This window comes from Chenopodium album, chromosome 12 (genome assembly GCF_948465745.1).
Source record: "Chenopodium album chromosome 12, dcCheAlbu1.1, whole genome shotgun sequence".
Lineage (NCBI taxonomy): Eukaryota > Viridiplantae > Streptophyta > Magnoliopsida > Caryophyllales > Amaranthaceae > Chenopodium > Chenopodium album.
In genome coordinates, this window is record NC_137845.1 from 48,351,565 (window position 1) to 48,370,173 (window position 18,609).

General features: G+C 32.6%; 1 long non-coding RNA gene across 2 annotated transcripts; it reads right to left on the reverse strand.

The window, feature by feature from the left end:
* Positions 1–6,595: 6,595 nt before the first annotated feature.
* On the reverse strand, positions 6,596–10,282 carry LOC145572491 (uncharacterized). Of its 2 annotated transcripts, none has more exons than XR_014096867.1 (7): positions 9,864–10,282; positions 9,630–9,781; positions 9,394–9,483; positions 9,211–9,323; positions 8,717–8,789; positions 8,291–8,337; positions 6,596–7,067 (listed from the first exon to the last, which is right to left on the reverse strand). It is a non-coding gene; the product is annotated as an uncharacterized LOC145572491 (long non-coding RNA). The 2 variants fall into 2 exon arrangements; XR_014096868.1 differs by having other exon boundaries at positions 8,291–8,590.
* Between the last annotated feature and the right edge of the window lie 8,327 nt (positions 10,283–18,609).

The window sequence follows — 18,609 nt, forward strand, 5'->3', positions numbered from 1 at the left end:
CAATGGCATTCTTGCCATTGGAGATGCTCTCATAATAACTACCCCTTATTCATGTTAAAAAAAAAAAAACTTTTTTAAATAGTTATTTATGCCACATAGAAAAAAATAACCACCAATAAAAACTATTATATATGTACAAAAACTGCTTTTTTAGTTAAAAAAACAAAAAATAATAATAATAATAATAATAATAATAATTACTCTCTTTAATCATACACAATCTAAGAGGATCACGCTACGCATATATATATATAACTAGCCTTTTGGCCCGTGCAATGCACGGGTTATTCATATAAAATTGTATTGAGAGATAAGTGAGGAAATATCAGTAAGTCATTATAGGGTATAATATGTAATCGGAAACATGATTAAAGAAATTTAAATTTTGGAACATTAATCGAAAAGAGGCTTAAATAGAAATGTGGAAGTGCTAAAATTAAAGAGAGAGAATAGGAAAAGGTTGAATTAAAGGAGAGAAAAGAAGATGAAGAGATGAAATTCAACTTCAATGAAAGAATTAAAAAAAATGTTGTAATAAAAATTTAATAGTGTAAGATGACAAGTGGCACTATGGTTAGAGAAGTGTAATAGAATGGATAGGGACATGTGTCTTTCTTAGTTTTTTGGTTATAGTTTTTAAATACTAATAAAGTATAGATATATATAAGAATTTTATATTGTACACACGTGTACCTCTTAGCTTGTTGACTTAAATTGAATTATTGAAGTTGTATGGAGTAGATTAACTATATTTATTTGTAACTTTGTAAGAGGTCAACTAGTTGATTAAATATACTGATATGCTTTACAAACCTCATTAATTTTGTTTTTAACCTTTTAGATGCTTGAAATGCTATGAACTCAAATAAAAATTGGGCATCGAAAATGACCATCAATCTGTCAAAATGTTTTATTTAAAGACGATTGTCATTTATTTTAATCAATGAAGTTGATGACGTCAAAAAATGCAATATCTTACCCATAGAAGAAAATTGGGGGGGGGGGGTGTTCAACAACATTTGGGCTCTTTTATCTTTTTAATTTGAACATAAACTACTGATCGAAATCTCATTAAACCATTTCTAATGGTTTTAGTTAGAGATTACTTGTAATTCACTTGGATTTTGTGGGTAATTCGCTTGCATGATTTATGTGGTTAAGTATAAACAATTGATCTTTGAGAAGGTTTTGCGTGAGACTGTTTCACGTGAGTCCGATTTATAATACACACACCCATTCCTCACCCATTGCCACTACCACTACCTAGCCATTTGTCGGCGACCGACAACCACCCTCCCCATCCCATCCCCAACTCCTTAACCGTAGTATCGTCCACCACTCGCCCAGCCAAAACCCCTACTCACGCACTAATCGAACAACTCTTAGTCGCTACTCCACCCTTGCTTCAAATGTGAGTTAAGTATAATGGAAGGGCTTCACTTTTTTATTTTTTCACCTTTAAAGACCTTTCACTTTTTTTTTCACCTTTGAGGACCTAAGTTTTGATTTCTGGCCAAAATGGAGTTAAGTTAACTCAAGGTGAGTTAAGCATTAAGTTCTGACATCACTAATAAGTAAGTAAACAAAACTCTAGGACCTAACATTTCATATTTTTCACCTTTAAGGTCCTCTAACCTTTTTTTATTCTTCACTTTAAGGACTTCAATTTAAAATTTAAATGTGAACAATTTCTCTTCCTCCATTGCAACATTTTCTATTAAGACCAAAATCCAACACTAACTCAGATAATTATTGAAGCAAATGCCACAAATTATCAAACTTTCATCAAGTCTCTTTGTCCAAAAATTAAAAAAAAAATGAAAAAAAAATACTACTTCGGTTTCTTATTATTTATAACAAATGGATTTTTTTTTATATATATTTCACAAATAATAACCCTTTTATTGCAAATAATAAGAAACAAAATTAGTAAATAAAACTTTCATTAAATCTAAAACCACATAAACCCCAAAACAATCAAATATCATCAACCTTATCAAATAATACACCATAAAAAATCGATCAACCAAAAAAATGCAGCAGCTCGGCATTATAATCGAACACACAATAATTTTTTAAGTCCGTCAACACTCACGAGGATAGTGGTTGTTGTGGCTTTTCCGTCATACAAACAAGGGGAGAGCTAGAGAAAATTAGAGGAAACAAGTTGGGGTTTTGGGGTTTCTTTCATTCATACGCCAAACAAATTGAGGAAGGTGGGGGTTTCGTGATGATATATATAAATAATAACTTAGTGCGAACTAACTAGCTTAAAACGTTGGCCAGCAAGTCCACCGACGTGGTTACGGTGGAGCAACTGTCTAAGAATGAGAAAGAAATAATTCTGATTAAGGAACCATCATTTTATGCATGATAATGAATTAATTATGATATGAACTTCGTAATGTATAAAAAATTGATATAAAGAATTTGGTAAGGACCTAAGTTTTATATATATATATATATATATATATATATATATATATATATATATATATATACAATTAAAGAATTTAGTAAGGACTTAAGGTTTTTTTTTTTCATAAAATAATTTACTCCGGTGAGTTAAGGTTGAGTTAAGTTGCCAGAAAGTTAACCACAAGTACTCAAAGGTGAAAAAAAAGTGGGAGGTCCTTAAAGGTGAAAAAATCAAAAAGTGAAGTCCGTCTCTTATGCTTAACTCCTTCAAATGTTAATTCTTTCTGTTCAAGTTTTGATGTGCTCCCTTGTTTAATCTATTTTACTGCCTTGGTTCATGCTCTGTATCTGATTGTTGATGGAAAATTTTCATTTCAAAAATTTTCATTTTCTCTTAATTAGTCCTTCGTGCAAACATGGTTGAGATGATAGCGTGACTGTCATTTGCTCATCACTTGATTTCACGGTGCATAATAATCCCTTGGTCATGAAGCTCTGCCGCTGGTTTTCAGATCACTAAATGCAGTAAGACTTTCTGTTGCAGCAGCTGTGTATTTACTGAATATATGGCTAATATCTGATTAATATCGTCTAATTTCTAACTCTTATTATCTAATTTCTGATACTTAATATCTAATATCTGACTAATATTATCTAATTTTTGATACTTATTATCTAATATCTGACCAATAATATCTAATTTCTGACACTTATTATCTAATTTCTACTTATTATCTAATATCTGACCATTATATTATAATCTAATTTCTAATAATAATTTTTTTTTTTTTTTATGATTGGACTCACGTGAGTCCGTTCTACACAATACTTTTCATTGATCTTTTCATTTGGAGTAACAAATCGTGATAAATTAAGATTCCACGTGAATATGTATATAATTATTTGTTGATCAATAGAGTATTAAATTCTATTTGCATGAAAATATATAAAAGAAATTCAAAATAAGAAGTTTAAAAAGACTATATTAAAATAAAGTTTTAAGATCTTGAATAACGAGGAATAAATAACGATTGTTAATTCAATTTATCAAACATCACACGTCCTACAACCAAACTTGTGACTTGTATGTATATAATTAGGTGGTATACATTTTTATGGAAAGAAAAATACAAAGGGTTAATTGACCTAAGCTAGCTAATCGTTAATACTCATAATTGTGATCGATATATACCCTGGGCGTCCTTGGCTAGAAGTGTTCAAGAATCAATTTAGAGAAAAAATGGTTTGCATCGGATTGAAGAGAACAAGTCTAATCCGTTTTGGATCTGATCTATTTATAGTTTAAAGTTATGCAATAAGGGTCTATTCTCTTCAATTTAATTTCAGTTTAGTTCACTTCCTAATTTCTTTCTCTCATAAATAATTCAGTTCAGTCCCTAATTTCATCTCTCATAAACAATTCAGTTTAGTTCAGCTCAGTTCAATTTAATAAATCAGAACAAGCCCTAAAACTCGTATATAGCTAATTTTCTCATTGAATACTAGCCACTTTAACATTACTTTCTTTTCTTTTTTGTTTTTTTTTTTTCTTTTTCTGAAAACTTAACGTTACTTGTATTATATTTTTAAAAAATAAAAATATAGAAAAAAATTCTAAAGTGGTTCAATTTGGTTTTGATCTTCGAATTTGTTTAAGTTTAGATCAATGAAAAATTCTCATATCGCGAAAAAAAAAGCCTCATATCAAATTTTCTTAAATAATTAATTAAAGGGGTCAAAAATGACGAGGACACCAATTATTACCCGATGGCGTCTGTATAATGAATCTTAATTCCTTAAAGAATTCAATAATTTGCTATTAATAATGTTTGTGGATCTCTTAATCAGCTGACCACTTTCATATTAATAGTGGCATTATTCTCTTCCGATTGCGAAAGCAGTTTGCATAATTTAAAAGCAGCCAATTTTGTATACTACTAGTTGTGGACCCGCGCGCGTTGCGCGCGGTTCCCCAAGTTATCGTAATTAGTTATATAGTAATTAAGAAAATATTATGGAAGGATTAGTTGGTGTATTTGTCAAAATTTATATGACTGATAAGTAGTTACATGTATTTTAAAATTTTGAATCTTATTTTTTGCTTTTTCTAATGTATGAAGTTAGGTCGTAGCTATATATATATATATATATATATAGTATGGTAACCTCTGACCGAACGTGTTAAGTAACCCTGACCGAATTACTCAAGTTACTCCTGACCGAACTCCTTAAAAAACACCTTACCGAGTAACTCGAGTAACCCATGACCGAGTAACTCCTCGAGTAAACCTTAACCGAGTAATTCGAGTAACCTGTGATCGAGTAATTCCTCAAGTAACCCTTGACCGAGTGAACCTCTCGAGTAACCCCTATCTGAACCCCACAAGTAAACCCTGACCGAGTAACTCGAGTAACCCTGATTGCATAACTCGGATAACCCCTAACAAAATATCTCGGGTAACCCCTGCCACACGGTGTGGCTTGCTGCACCAAAAAGTTGTTGTTTGATAATATATGTTGTGACAAAATCGAGTTCAATAAGTGAGAAAAGATAAAACAACAATCGAAAATTATAGGTCGCACTTACTCTCTCACTCTCTCTCCTTCGAGCCTTCTCCTTCTTTCTTTATTACTATATCATGTACTCTTTCTCTGTCCTTTTCTCTCAAACCTATTCCCTATTTATCACTTTCTTTATTTCTCTACCAACCCCCTTACATTTCTCCTGTCCCTATATCGTTTTTTTAGCCTCTCTCTATCTCATCATCTTTCTTACATAACCCATATTTCTATCTCTCCCATTTTTTCTAATTTTTTTTTTCTCTTGGCCTTTATCCTTTCTTCTAGCCTTCCCCTTATCTCTTTTGAACTGGTATCTCTATCTTTCAGTCTGCCCTATCTCTTAGCCCCTCTTTATCTCTCTCTTCAAACTCTTCGCTTTCCTAGTTTCATTTTTATCTCTTGATGATTCTCTCTATTTTGCCCCTTGTTTTTCTACCTCCCTTTCTCTTTCTCTCCTTCTCCTCTTCCTCTCCTACTCAATCTTAGTAACTGTTGACCAGCTAACCCGGGCTTAGTAATTCTTCAAGTAACCCCTGTATGAACCCTCAAGTAACCGCTGACCGAATAACCTCTGACCGAACTTTTTAAGTAATCTTGACCGAATTACTCAAGTTACCCCTGACCGAAGTCCTTAAATAACACCTTACCGAGTAACTCGAGTAACCCATGACCGAGTAACTCCTCGAGTAACCCTTAACCGAGTAATTCGAGTAACCTGTGATCGAGTAATTCCTCAAGTAACCCTTAACCGAGTGAACCTCTCGAGTAACCCCTATCTGAAACCCACAAATAAACCCTGACCGAGTAACTCGAGTAACCCTGACTGCATAACTCGGATAACCCCTAACAAAATAACTCAGGTAACCCCTGCCACACGGTGTGGCTTGCTGCACCAAAAAGTGGTTGTTTGATAATATATGTTGTGACAAAATCGAGTTCAAATAAGTGTGAAAACATAAAACAATAATCGAAAATATAATTTACTCTCCCTCTCTCTCCCTCGAGCCTTCTCCTTCATTCATTATTATTATATCATATACTCTTTCTCTGTCCTTTTCTTTCAGTCTTATTCTCTATTTATCACTCTCTTTATTTCTCTTCCAACCCCTTGCATTTCTCCTGTCCCTATATCATTTTTTTAGCCTCTCTCAATCTCATCCTCTTTCCTTCATAACCAATATTTCTATCATGAAGTGATGTGAAGGGCACAACTTATAACTTTGAAAAAAAAATGAGTATAACTTAGAAATTCAATAACTTAGGGGGCATAGTTTAGAAAAACCCAAGGTTATTTTATTATTAGATTTCAAAGGATCACTTTTTTGCCCATTCCCATATTTGAAGATTTTTTTAAAAAGTATTTTCCATTTGTAATTAATTTTAGAAATTGTATTTTTTTTTTTTTAGAAGTTGTAATTAGATAGTTATGAATTGGTAAATTTTTGTATAATATTGTACAAATTATAGGTTATATATAAACGTTTCAAGTTCTCTCCAAATAAATTTAAATACAATTTCCTACTTGTTAACATAAAAGCTTCTTGTCATCTAGAAATTTAAAGCATATTACATTATTATAATTGGAAATTAAACACAAGCTTTAGATAAGTGCCCGTACAGAGAAAAATATTCTACTTAACCAAGTAGCTTTAATTGAAGATTTGATCTAAATTAGATATAGGTGGGAAATTGGGAATCATGGGATCACTTACAACAAATGGAGTAGTACTCATGTTAACAGACTAATAGCAGCCTCTTCCTTTTTACATTCCTTTATGTTGCACCTATATCCTAAACTCAAAATTGACAAAAAAAAAAAAAGCAAAGTCCATAGGAGAACGGATTACCATTTCATTTGTAATCAGTCCTCACATGTTATATCTTAGGACACAAGAGGTTGGAGTCTGATACTTTTTTGCTACAGTATTCATAAACTCAAAAGGAACCAGCTTCAAATCCTCCCAAGTCAATATTACTTCAAGGTTTTACAGTCACACCTTTCGCATTTTCTCTTAGCCCTTCCCTTCTTTATTTGTTCAAGCTCTGCTAAAAGAGCTTCAGTTTCATCTTCATCATCATCATCGTCACTGAAAATATGGGAAGTTAGCACACATCAAACCAACATGTCAAAACAGATCTATCATACAAGAACAGGTTAAAAAAAAAAACTAAACAATCATAATACTTCGTATATTAATAAGAGCTCTGCACATATGTTTGAACTTCTGCAGGAACGACTTCTAGTCAAAATCCACAAGCATTTATGTGCCAATTACATAAGTCTTGATCAAGAGCTTAAGCAACCCTTTCATTCATGTTCAGCACTTTTGAACAAAAAATTTAGCATTCTCGACACATAACACGCATTGAGGCAGAGAGGATTCAAAACCCAGGAAATAGAAAAGAAACAGAAAACATAAATCTAAACCAGGTACACGTTTAACTAAAACACAATGGAATATTTCATTTCATTTCTTTCCAACTATCATGATTTCTTAAAAGGGATTGATCTACACATCAACCAGCTCATCTGCCACACACACACACACACACACACACACACACAAAGACTTTAAAAATGGCCAAAATCACAGGTATAAAGTGAACCTTTTGTGTTTTTTGAATTGGCAAAAGATATTCGGAACATGGAATGGAGAACAAGGCTTAAGCACAATTAAATGTAAAAATTTCTAGTTCCACTTTCTATCACATCTTTTCTTAAGTCCGAGGCGGATTCATAATATGAAACTAAAAGCCTTCTACCTCAAATATTCTTGCATAATCTTCTATTTACAACTGATAAAGCAACTGTGTACACAATATGGTCTAAATACAGCAGTACAGAACAATTGATCAGGAATACCTCCGGCCGAAAAAAGATGTAAATCATATAATTTCAATTAACTTGGGATCAAACAAAAAGTAAAAAGCCAAGAAACCAATTATTATTAATTCCTAGTTCTATTATCTACATCAGAACAAATATTGAACAGACAACCAATAGGACAAAACCTCAAACATAATCAGAAATGCACTTCAGACTTTATGAATCAGAGGCCCATTATTATACAATTACACCCTAATGAAAATTATACATCTAGCAATCCAAGCATAATGAGAATGAAATCTCTAAAGACAAAGAAATGGAGCATCAATACTGCATAAGTGACAGTATTTCAATCTTTTACAATCAAATTTTAACAATGGCAGACTTTATACTAACTTAACACAATAATAACCCTATGAAAACTATACATCTAACAATCCAAGCAAAATGAAATCTTTAAAGACAAAGAGAAAGAGCACCTACCACTTACAAAGACACTTCTTTCTGCTGGGTTTAAATAGCCACCAAAGCTGCAAGACCACCCAAAAGAGGAAAACAGTAAACCAATCTTCCACAACTACATATGGTTGAATAAAACTAAACAGCATGAACCTTTAAAACCAAAACCCAAACAGCACAAACCACACATACACAACACTATCAGCACATTCAAAGAAATTGGCAGTTTACCCAACTGTAAAATTAAAAGAAGCCTTGAAACTGCACCAGCAAGTCCAGGCAACATAATGTGCACACTAAGGTAGCAGGAACCATATTTTGCATCTTAACATGGACAAAAAATCAACCAAAATGAGCAAAAAAATATACAACAACCATTATGAGCAAAACATAGTTCTTAAAACAAAAGGAAGTTGTTATGACTACCGCTAAACTGAAACTAACACTAACCTTAGAAACAACCTTCTTCTTAACAGCCTCTTTATAACCGCGGTAATAGTCTCCTCATTGATCAATCGACAAACTGCATTCAAAGAAACAGAAACCATAAGATAATTATTAGATTTTCAAACCCTTCTGAATTGTATTAACAATCAGTCTCACAGTAAACCACCATGCAGACATCTAAATTGTTGATTTTACGAAGCTCCAGAATAATGTAACCTCCACCAACCACAACAATTAACAGCTTTTCCATTCTTTTTAGCTTTAATTTATGTTTAGGCTTAATTATTCATAGGCAAAAAGCATAACCACTAATATATTTGAAACCTATCAATTTAGGTTCTAACATACCGAATTGAAAACCACAATAGTAGTTGCATAAATCAATCGGTTGAAGTAAAATAGTGATCCAATCCGATGAAATAAACAAGCAAAGATAAAATTCAGAAATCAAACTAATCAATAAAAAAAAAAAGGAAGATTTAACAATGGAAGTTCACCTCAAAAGCTTTGTCAATGGAAAAGTGACAACCCGGAAGCCCCTTCAATGGAAAAATTTCTCCTTTCTATCTTCCCCAACAAAAATTCAAACCCAGATTTTATTTTCATAATTCTGAAACAAAAAATCTATATAAATTCAAATATCCAATAATAAAACCAAAAAATTCGAAAGAGGAAAGTACCTCAACAGCAAAGAGACCGTTCTTCAAGAACTGCGCAATGCGACTCCCCGAAAATCGAAGGCCGACCCAATCCCTATCAATAATCCCCATCTGAAGAAAACAACGAAAATAAGAAATAGTGGATGAAGAATGAACGAGAAAACAACTACAAAATCAACATCAATTACTTTAAAATTAAGAATTTAGTTGAAATTACAGCAAAATATAAAATAAAATAAAATTATAGAAGCAATTACCTCCCCCAATTCAGCATCCCGCATAAGATCAACCTCGGTGAGACCCGCGAGTAAAGTCGGCTTATTAATTCTAAACTTCTTACTAAGCCGTTGGTCAGATCCCCCACTATTTGAACACCACCCAAAAAAGTTCCCAACCGAAAACCCTAACCCTAAATCACGAAAGGTCGAACACTTTTAATTACCCTGATTGCAGATTATCAAAATTATCAAAAAATTGACAAAACATCTTACCTCAAGGAGCTGCTTTAATGGAGGAGGTAAAAAGTTGAGAACCCTTCAAACATTCATTGGAGAGCTCGTATTATGCTTCAATGGAGGAGAAAGCTCAAAATCTGGAGGTGGTATTGAGAAATTATTCATTCTGCATTAGGAATTAGGATTTGAATTGATGTTGATAAAAAAAAAGGAATAATTGTGAGGATGAGAAGAGCAAAATCAGCGTACGCTTCAATGGATCAGAGGAGAGAGATAGTGTGAGAGAAGAAATAGAAGAGAGAGAAAAAATAGGAAAAGTGGTATAGAGAGAGAATAGATGACGGAGAAAGAAAGCAGCAAGAGGAAGAAAGCAGCGGCAAAAATGACACTTCACTGTTCCTAAGCTACAGTAACGCGCGCTACTGTTCCTAAGCTACAGTAGCAGACTCCGCATATTTATGAAAGTGTAAAGATTTCTTTTTGAAAGAATACGAAGTACGAGTAGTATTTAATAATTTATTATACGAGTAGTTGAATTAAATTAATTCAAAGCTCTATGGCATATTGGCATGGCATGGACATGGCAGCACCATATTTCCTTACGCTGCATTGCACGCTTTAATCAAATCATTAATACATGTTACTCTATGTCGTTTTCTATAGAACTATAGGAGTATGTATATTTAATTATGTTTTGATAAGGAGTTGATAATAAGAGAGGAAAAATTAATGGGACAAACTCAAAAGTGAGAATACATGTTAAATTCGAGTTTGTGTTGTACCCATACATTAGTTATCGATAGAGGTATTAATTTGGGCATGCGGATCATGTTTGATAAAGTCAATCCGATTTTATTTTAAATTTAAGACATGTGGATTGTTTATTGTTTTCATACAAGTCGAAATCTAAATTTTTTTTTTCCTTTTTTTTTTTGTCAAGTCAGTCCGATCAATTTTTGACACCTCTAGTTATCAAGAGAGAGCTCACATCACAAGTTCAAAAAGATTTTATCCCAAAACCATATGCCTATAGAAGGATTACTCCCTTAGTTTTTAAAAGTGTTTAATTCTTATTTTTTATTCTCGATGTGACACTTACATGTGTTATTTGAGATTTTACACTTCAACAACACAAAAAAAGATAAGTGAAATTTACTTGAAGGGAATACTGAATAGTGACTGTAATCAAGCAAGAGATGGTCCAAAGTTTAAGAGAAAGGTTAGCTTTATTTTCATACTAGTTTGGTACCCCATGCGATGCTCAGATTGTTCATTGAATTTTAAGATAAATTTTTAATCTATATGTCAAATTTTAAAATATATCATTAATACAAAATTAGTTATAAACTAGATGAAGCCCGTGCGATGCACGGTTTGTTTGAATTTTTTAAAATATATTTTTTTGTATGTGCTAAAATTTGTTACATATTTAGATAAAATTCCTATTATCAAAAGATAATTATTTATATCTAATTAATTAAAACTTAAAAATATCATTCGCCAATTTTGCTTGTGTGGCATTTGAATTATTTAATTGTAAAAGAAATTAATAATCTCTTATTTAATTGGCTACAACTAATATTTACAATCTTACATGGCGCGCTAAGAAAATTGGATCATACGTGGCTCTCTAAAATCTCGGGAAAAAACTCCCCTTTATGTATATATATTAGATTGATGTGCTTTTGTGACGATTTGCTTAGTAGGCATGTAATCACTAATAATAATGTTGGTGGAAATGTTCGATTTAATATATTAAAAAAATAAAAATTAGCAAAAAATAAATTAAATAAAATAAATGTTCAAAGCCCGTTGGGTTACCCGAACCCAAAAATTTGGGCAAGGTTTGAATATTTCTTGACTCATAACCTGAAGTGACCCAATCCAAGATGACTCATGACTCGACCCTAATTGATAGATCTATATAGTAATAAAATTCTACTCTCTCTGTGTTTTAATAAGTGTTACAGTTTGACTTTTTTCAGTATTAACGTAATAACTTTAATCACTTGATTATTTTACTAATATATAAAAAACAAATGTTATTATATAAGATATTGTTGGATTCATTATAATGTATACTTTCATATTATAAAACTTCCTATGATTTTACTAATATATAATTACATAAATTAATAGTCAAAGTCGTGTATCGGCATGCGAGTTTAGTCAAACTGTAACACTTATAAAAATATGGAGGGAGTATTAGATGGTGAAATATATTATTTTAACCGATTAGTATATATTATAGATTATAGATGGATGTTTTACACTTTGAGCTACTTCGTTCGCTCCAAAAAAAATATTATGATATAAAAATTAAATTTATATGATAATTTTTGAGAATTATAATCTAATTAATTTTTTTGAATAAAATTATAATTCAATTTGTACATTTGAAATATTATTTTATCGATAATAAAACTCTAAAGTAACAATTTTATCCTAAAATTCTATCCAAACAGAATTCTAAACTAACTTTTTTCAATCTTATGAAGTCAATTTAAATCTATCCAACGTGGCGCGACACTTGACGAAAAGTTGGAATGTCAACGCCAAGTGTCGTTGTCTCGTGACCTGGCTAAAAGTTTTACTTTATATATTAGTTATATGATTAGGGATTCTTTAGGAGAGAATCAGTGGATTACCTTACCTTGCCTTACCTTACCCTCCCTATCCCCTCCCTAAAGGGTCTTTGTAATACCCTAGAAATCCCTTTCTTTTAAAATATCTGTTTCGTCCTGTTTAAAACTTTAAATAGGAAAATCTAAGATATTACCGCCATCGTGAAAACGGCTAAGGCAACTATCAAAGACACACAGCGGAAGACTTTCCTTTAAAATATTTTAAAACGACTCAACTTAAAAAGTCAACTCACGAAAGTAAAGTTAAACCAAAGTAAAACAAAGTCAAACCTACAACTTGGAACCATTGTAGGCCCTTAACAAACCAATCCAATTTAAAACATTCATGTTAGTTTCGCAATAGAAATATCATAATACAAATAAAGCAATAACACATCATAAACTTATGAAAACTAGCATGATTCGCTCTTCACTCATGCCCATCATGAATATGCTTCATCACCTGAAAAGCTTCTCTCTACTTGTTTCCACTACTCTCCATTAAAAATGGGTCATCATAGGGCCAATATAAAGACAAGGCCAACAAACACACAAACACACAATCAGGAAAGCTGAGTACATAAGCGTAATTAAACACACTAACATGCATTTACCTATTAACACACAACTTACCTTGTTGCACCTGTTTATCAAGCACACAACATTTAACAAAACTTCTCAACTAAGTAACTGTAGACACCCATTTGTGTCTCCCCAAAACCAAACCCAGTGATGAATGTCTTTCACGTTGAACCATTATCGAATTAGGTGAAAGTGGTTGAAAGTCAAGTGTTGCGGTTTAGTTTTAATTAAAGTTCTCTTCTCTCTGTTTTTGAAAATGACTTTATTTATTTGAAAATAGCCAAACCAGTTTAGTTTGGTCCATAATTAAGGTCCAATAATGGTGTAGTTGGATGGGGCTTGAAAAGACCTTTCCAACGATATATTATAAGCCCAATTCCGATGAATATTGAGGAAGTTATGGCCAAAATACTAAACTGGGTCTGGTTAATTATTTAAATACGGCCCAATGATCTAGAGGAGGGCCCAATGTTAATTATTATTCCTAAAATTATTAGGATTAATTATAGTTTTCTAGAAGTTTCTTGAAAGTTCTTTTAATTCTAATATTATTAGATTTAATAGTTAATTATTTTAAAATAGACTTTTATTTGGAGTAAAATATCGTTTTATTATCTTAAAAATACGTATTTTATCTTCTGTACGGATTCCGTAGATCAAGTTGATTAAAGATCGGATTCCGCGTGAAGAAAACGCGCTAATACAGGTTGTCGCCAAACGACAAGTCTGTCGCCACGCGACAGACCCTGTCGCCTCGCGACAGACATTGTCGCGTCGCGACAGAGTCGATTCCTGGCGACAGCGTGTAGTTTTATTCCTTATCAAATTCTATGATTTTCCGGACTATTTTCATTATAAATAGGGTCCGAATCTTTGTTTTCAGGAGGATCTATCAACAATTCTCTCTATCATTCACAATCATCAATTCTCACTCTTAATTCTTTCTTTCTCCCTCTCTTTCTAAACTAGCTTTTTACATACAATATTCCGCATTCACAAGACTTAGAGTCTCTTAGCCAAGTTCGAAGTTGCCTTCGCCCTAGACGTGCAAGGTTTGATAATTTCTGAGGGTTTGGTCCAAAACTAGTCAAAACTTTATTTGATTTGATTTTAATTTAATTTTTTAGTTATTCTTTATTATTTTCATTGAAGTTTACTAACTTGTGTATTTTGTTATTAGAAAGAGGTACGAGGCTTCAAAGTAAGTAGATTAGCTTACTTCCTATTTCTTTCACAATGTAGAAAGCATGTTTAGATTTGTTTATTATTGCTTATAATTCCTAGTATCATGTTAGGATGTTTAATATTCCTAGTATCATGTTTAGGATGCCTTTACTCTTTCTAATATCATGTTATCATGTTAGTACCATGTTAGGTTTAAAGCTTTGATCTTTATTGTTTAGTGACATGCTAGGGATTTGTTATTAATCTTGTTAGTATCATGCCTAGGATCTTGCTATTATTATTAAGCTTTATTATGCCTTATCATGCTATTATCATTATTGTTATTGCTTTATTGTTATGTTGCTTGATTTGTTTTATTGTTATTGCTTGATCACACCTTTTTATGATTGTTTAAAGGGAATTTGTACTTGAAATCACGCTTAATAAGATAATTAATAATTTGGTTTAGGCTAATGTGATTTTAATTCAAGTGATCGCCAATAATAGTTTATTTGTGCATTAATATTCAACCAACATAGATAAACAGGGTAGGTTTAATATAATGTTTGTATGTTATTCGAAAAGCGCACATGAATACGTGCAGAACAAAGTAGAGGCCTATTTTATAGGGCGGGTCCTTTCTTTTGTAGATTGGATTCGTACCCTCATCCTCGGACCCTATTTGGTTCAAGACCTTATGGAGTAGTTGATGGTCCTTTGGATTGTCTTTTGGGTTTACAAGTTCTTAAAACTTGTTGGCGACTCTTTTTGCTCTTTGTCTTTCCCTTTGGAACGCCACCGTACTTTAGTGTATGATCACAGTGGGGTTCAAGTTTGGGGTTATCGTAATGCTTGAAATATTCCCTATAGTAACTAATTAACTTATTTAGTTTTGATTACGCATCGAACGGGTTTCCCCCTAACCTGCCCCAATAAAGGGGTACTAACACATGAGCTAACCGTGCCAGTATAAAAGAACCACTCGTAAGTGGCGGAATTCCTGCGCATAATAATAAAAGGAATGTATAGCGTCCTGTATTCCAGTAGAAGTTATGGTTAAATATAAAATCCCATAACTCCCCCCATATGTTCATACTCAAGGTATATACATTCCAAGAGTTTTGGTGCGTAATCTCTTTCACTTTACGTTATTTACATATTATTAGACTTGGTGATGACTCTCAAACTATAACACCATCAATCATTACAATTATTCAAACAATTAAACATTCCAATTTAATTCTTGAATAATTAGTGACCACATAATATTTAATATTGAACTCTTTTTAATCTACCTCGGTGTCAAAGACACCTTAAACGCATAATGCGCCAAAATTCCTATCCCTCGGTGTTAGAAACACCTTAAGTGCACTAAGGCACAAAAATATAATTTATTCCTCGTGTACATAGACACTTACATAGCTCCTTTCTCATGCTTATAGCATCAATAAAAATTATATGAACCATAATAAAATTCTCTTTATATATTCCAATCCAAATTAAATATTTAGTTTAATTACACATGCTTTCTATCATGCCATAAATAAAAGTGTGGTTCATATTCAATGTTCCAAGCTATTATTTTCTAACCATTAATCCATCACAAATAAATCATGCTTCGTAATTCAATCACCAATAACAACCAAATTACAATTTCCATTCCAAATCTAGCATGATACTACTTGTAATCAATTAATCACATCTAGCATGCTACTACATCATCAAAATTATGCTAAGTACGCGAACGTACCTTGAATACGATCTTAATATCGCCACGACTAATAGAAATCACCCACTTCGAAGTCTCCTACAATTTAAAATAATAAAAGAGTATTAAAATCCTCTCTACACAAATTTCCAGCAATATATACTATTATTAAACCCCTCACAATTTAATTAAAATAAGCTGAAATTTAATTAATGGGTAATTAAAATTCCTTAAAGAAACTTGATTTTTAATGTACTACTAAAAATTTCAGCATTATATATTAATGAAAACTTGCTGTAATTAGGCTTTAAAACACTTAAATCAAATGTTTAAACCACCCTAAATCATAATCCTTCAATAATTAATAATTTATGAATCTAGGGTTTTAAAATTGGGGCTTTTTAATTAGAATTAAAATCTGAAAATTAAATTACATACTACTTATAATTAAACATCATAATATTAACACAAAACCCTTAATTTATAATTAGATCTAAGGTTTAAAAAAGATTTAAAAACAAAGATTTAATTTTTTTTTTGAAGGGGAGGAGTAGCCGGACAGCAGGCCGGCGCCACTGTCGGCTGGTGCTGTTGGTGGCCGGCGCCCCACCGGTGGTGGTGGTGGCCGGCGGTGGTGCAAGACGAAAAGGGGAAGTGGAAAAAGAAAGAAAAATAAAGGAGAAGGGAGAGAAAGTTTACCTTGGGTTTTCTCCACTCTAGGCAAAGTTTAATTTGCCCAAGTGTTAAATATTTATACCCCTTTTTCTAGAAACCCTTCTTACCTAAACTTTCCTTTTTTACTCTTTCCTAATCCCTTTCCTAATAAAACTTTACTAAAATAAAACTTTCCTAAATTAAACCCTAACTTTAATAAAATAATTAATTAAATAAACTTTCCTTTTAAAAAATATTTCCAAACTTGTTTAAAATAAATAATTAAAATACCGTAAATAAAACATTTCAAATTATTTAAATACTTCACAAAATACTTATTTTAAATAAAATATGTATAAAAATACGGGGTATTAAAGTCTTGCTTGATCACAAGCTTGAGTTGGGTTAAATGCAAACATAGGTGTAAGGAGGGGGTTCCCATCGTAAGGGGTCCTCTCCTTAAATGCCCATGGCCCTTTAAAAGCCTAGGACTTTACACTTATTAGGGTGTAGTAGGATTTGAATTCCTGACTGTTTGGGGGACCTTGAATTAGAATAGATTCTATCATTATGCTTTTTTTTTGTAAGAAACAAGTAGAGAGTCGCCGATGAGTTTTAGGAAAACTCATAAACCTCGTTCATGCCATACTTCCATGTGGAGTTCATGGAATAATTAGCACGAATCATAAGTTTACCCATGCCCAAATTGGTCTATAAACCAGAAATGAGTTCGGGAGCGAAGGTACTAAAATAACGTTCCCTTTAGAGGGGAATCGTTATCCTAGCCCTAGTGCGGCCTCTACTAGGTCTTCTTTTTTTACAATTTCATCACCAAACAATATATGCAACGCGATACCTAAAACTATGTTAGTTGATTTTATTTACACATACCAATTCACGTAGGAATTACATCGTAATGTCGTTATTCTTTATTTAATCAAATTCGTGAAAAGGACAAGAAAATAAACAATATTCGCCTTGGCTTAAGTGATCAACCAACAATTATTTAATTCAATTCTAATATTTATTTAACGCAAGATACTATATGGAATTGATTAATTAATTATTTTAAAGGTGATCAAACAACACTAATTAATTAATTAAGGTTCTTTTAAACAAGAAGATAAATGTGATTTAACTAAGTACTCGGGAATTTGCCACTTCTCTTTGCTAGATCTCCGTTTAGAATACTTATGGACTCCTTCTTGTTGGGGAACCTCCACCGTAGTAACAAAATATCAAAAGGGGTGAGTGTTTAGGACAAGAGGGGCTAGGTTGCACAAGTTCACAAGTATTTCGCCAGAGTTTTTTAGGTTATTTTTTTGTCTCTTTAAGCCTCGGTTTAAGCTCTTATTTATAGGGAATGATTAGGTTTAGGGTTACAAGCATTCTGCCGCAGCAGGTGTCGCGCGCACTAGGATGAGTTGCGCGCGGCATCCCAGCGCAAGTGATTAGGTTGAGCTGCTATGGGTAGCGCAACTAATTGTCTTGCGCGCGGCTTTATTGTAAGATTCGATTTTATATTTTCTGCATAATTCTGAATCTTTCGCAGCGCAACTCTGGAGGTTGCTCTGGGTGTCGCGCGCAACTGAATTAGCTGCGCACGGCAGCCCAGCCCGACTGTTTGAGATGCGCGCGGCTTTTTCTGCGGCAACACTAAAATTTAACCTAGGCGCTCCTAAATCCGTCATTATTGGGTTTTAAGCACGGGATTAAGCCTAATTATGATCGAGTTTAGTTAATTGGACCTTTGTTTTGGCTTTTATCTTTAATTTGGGCTAGTCTTTTATGCTTTGTGGCTTAACCAGTTCTCCATAAGTATTCTTCACTTTGATCCAACACGTAGATGGTTTTATGTATCGTCATTGCACTTCCTATCGGGACAGGAGGCCAAAAGTAGATGTCTACAATAGGTCTGTTTAGCACATAATTTATGGATACTAGATTAAGTCTCGTGCCATGCACTGTTATTTCACTACATTTAATCAATAAAAGAAAAAAAAATGTATTAAAAATAAAATAAATAAAATACAACTATAACATATTTATT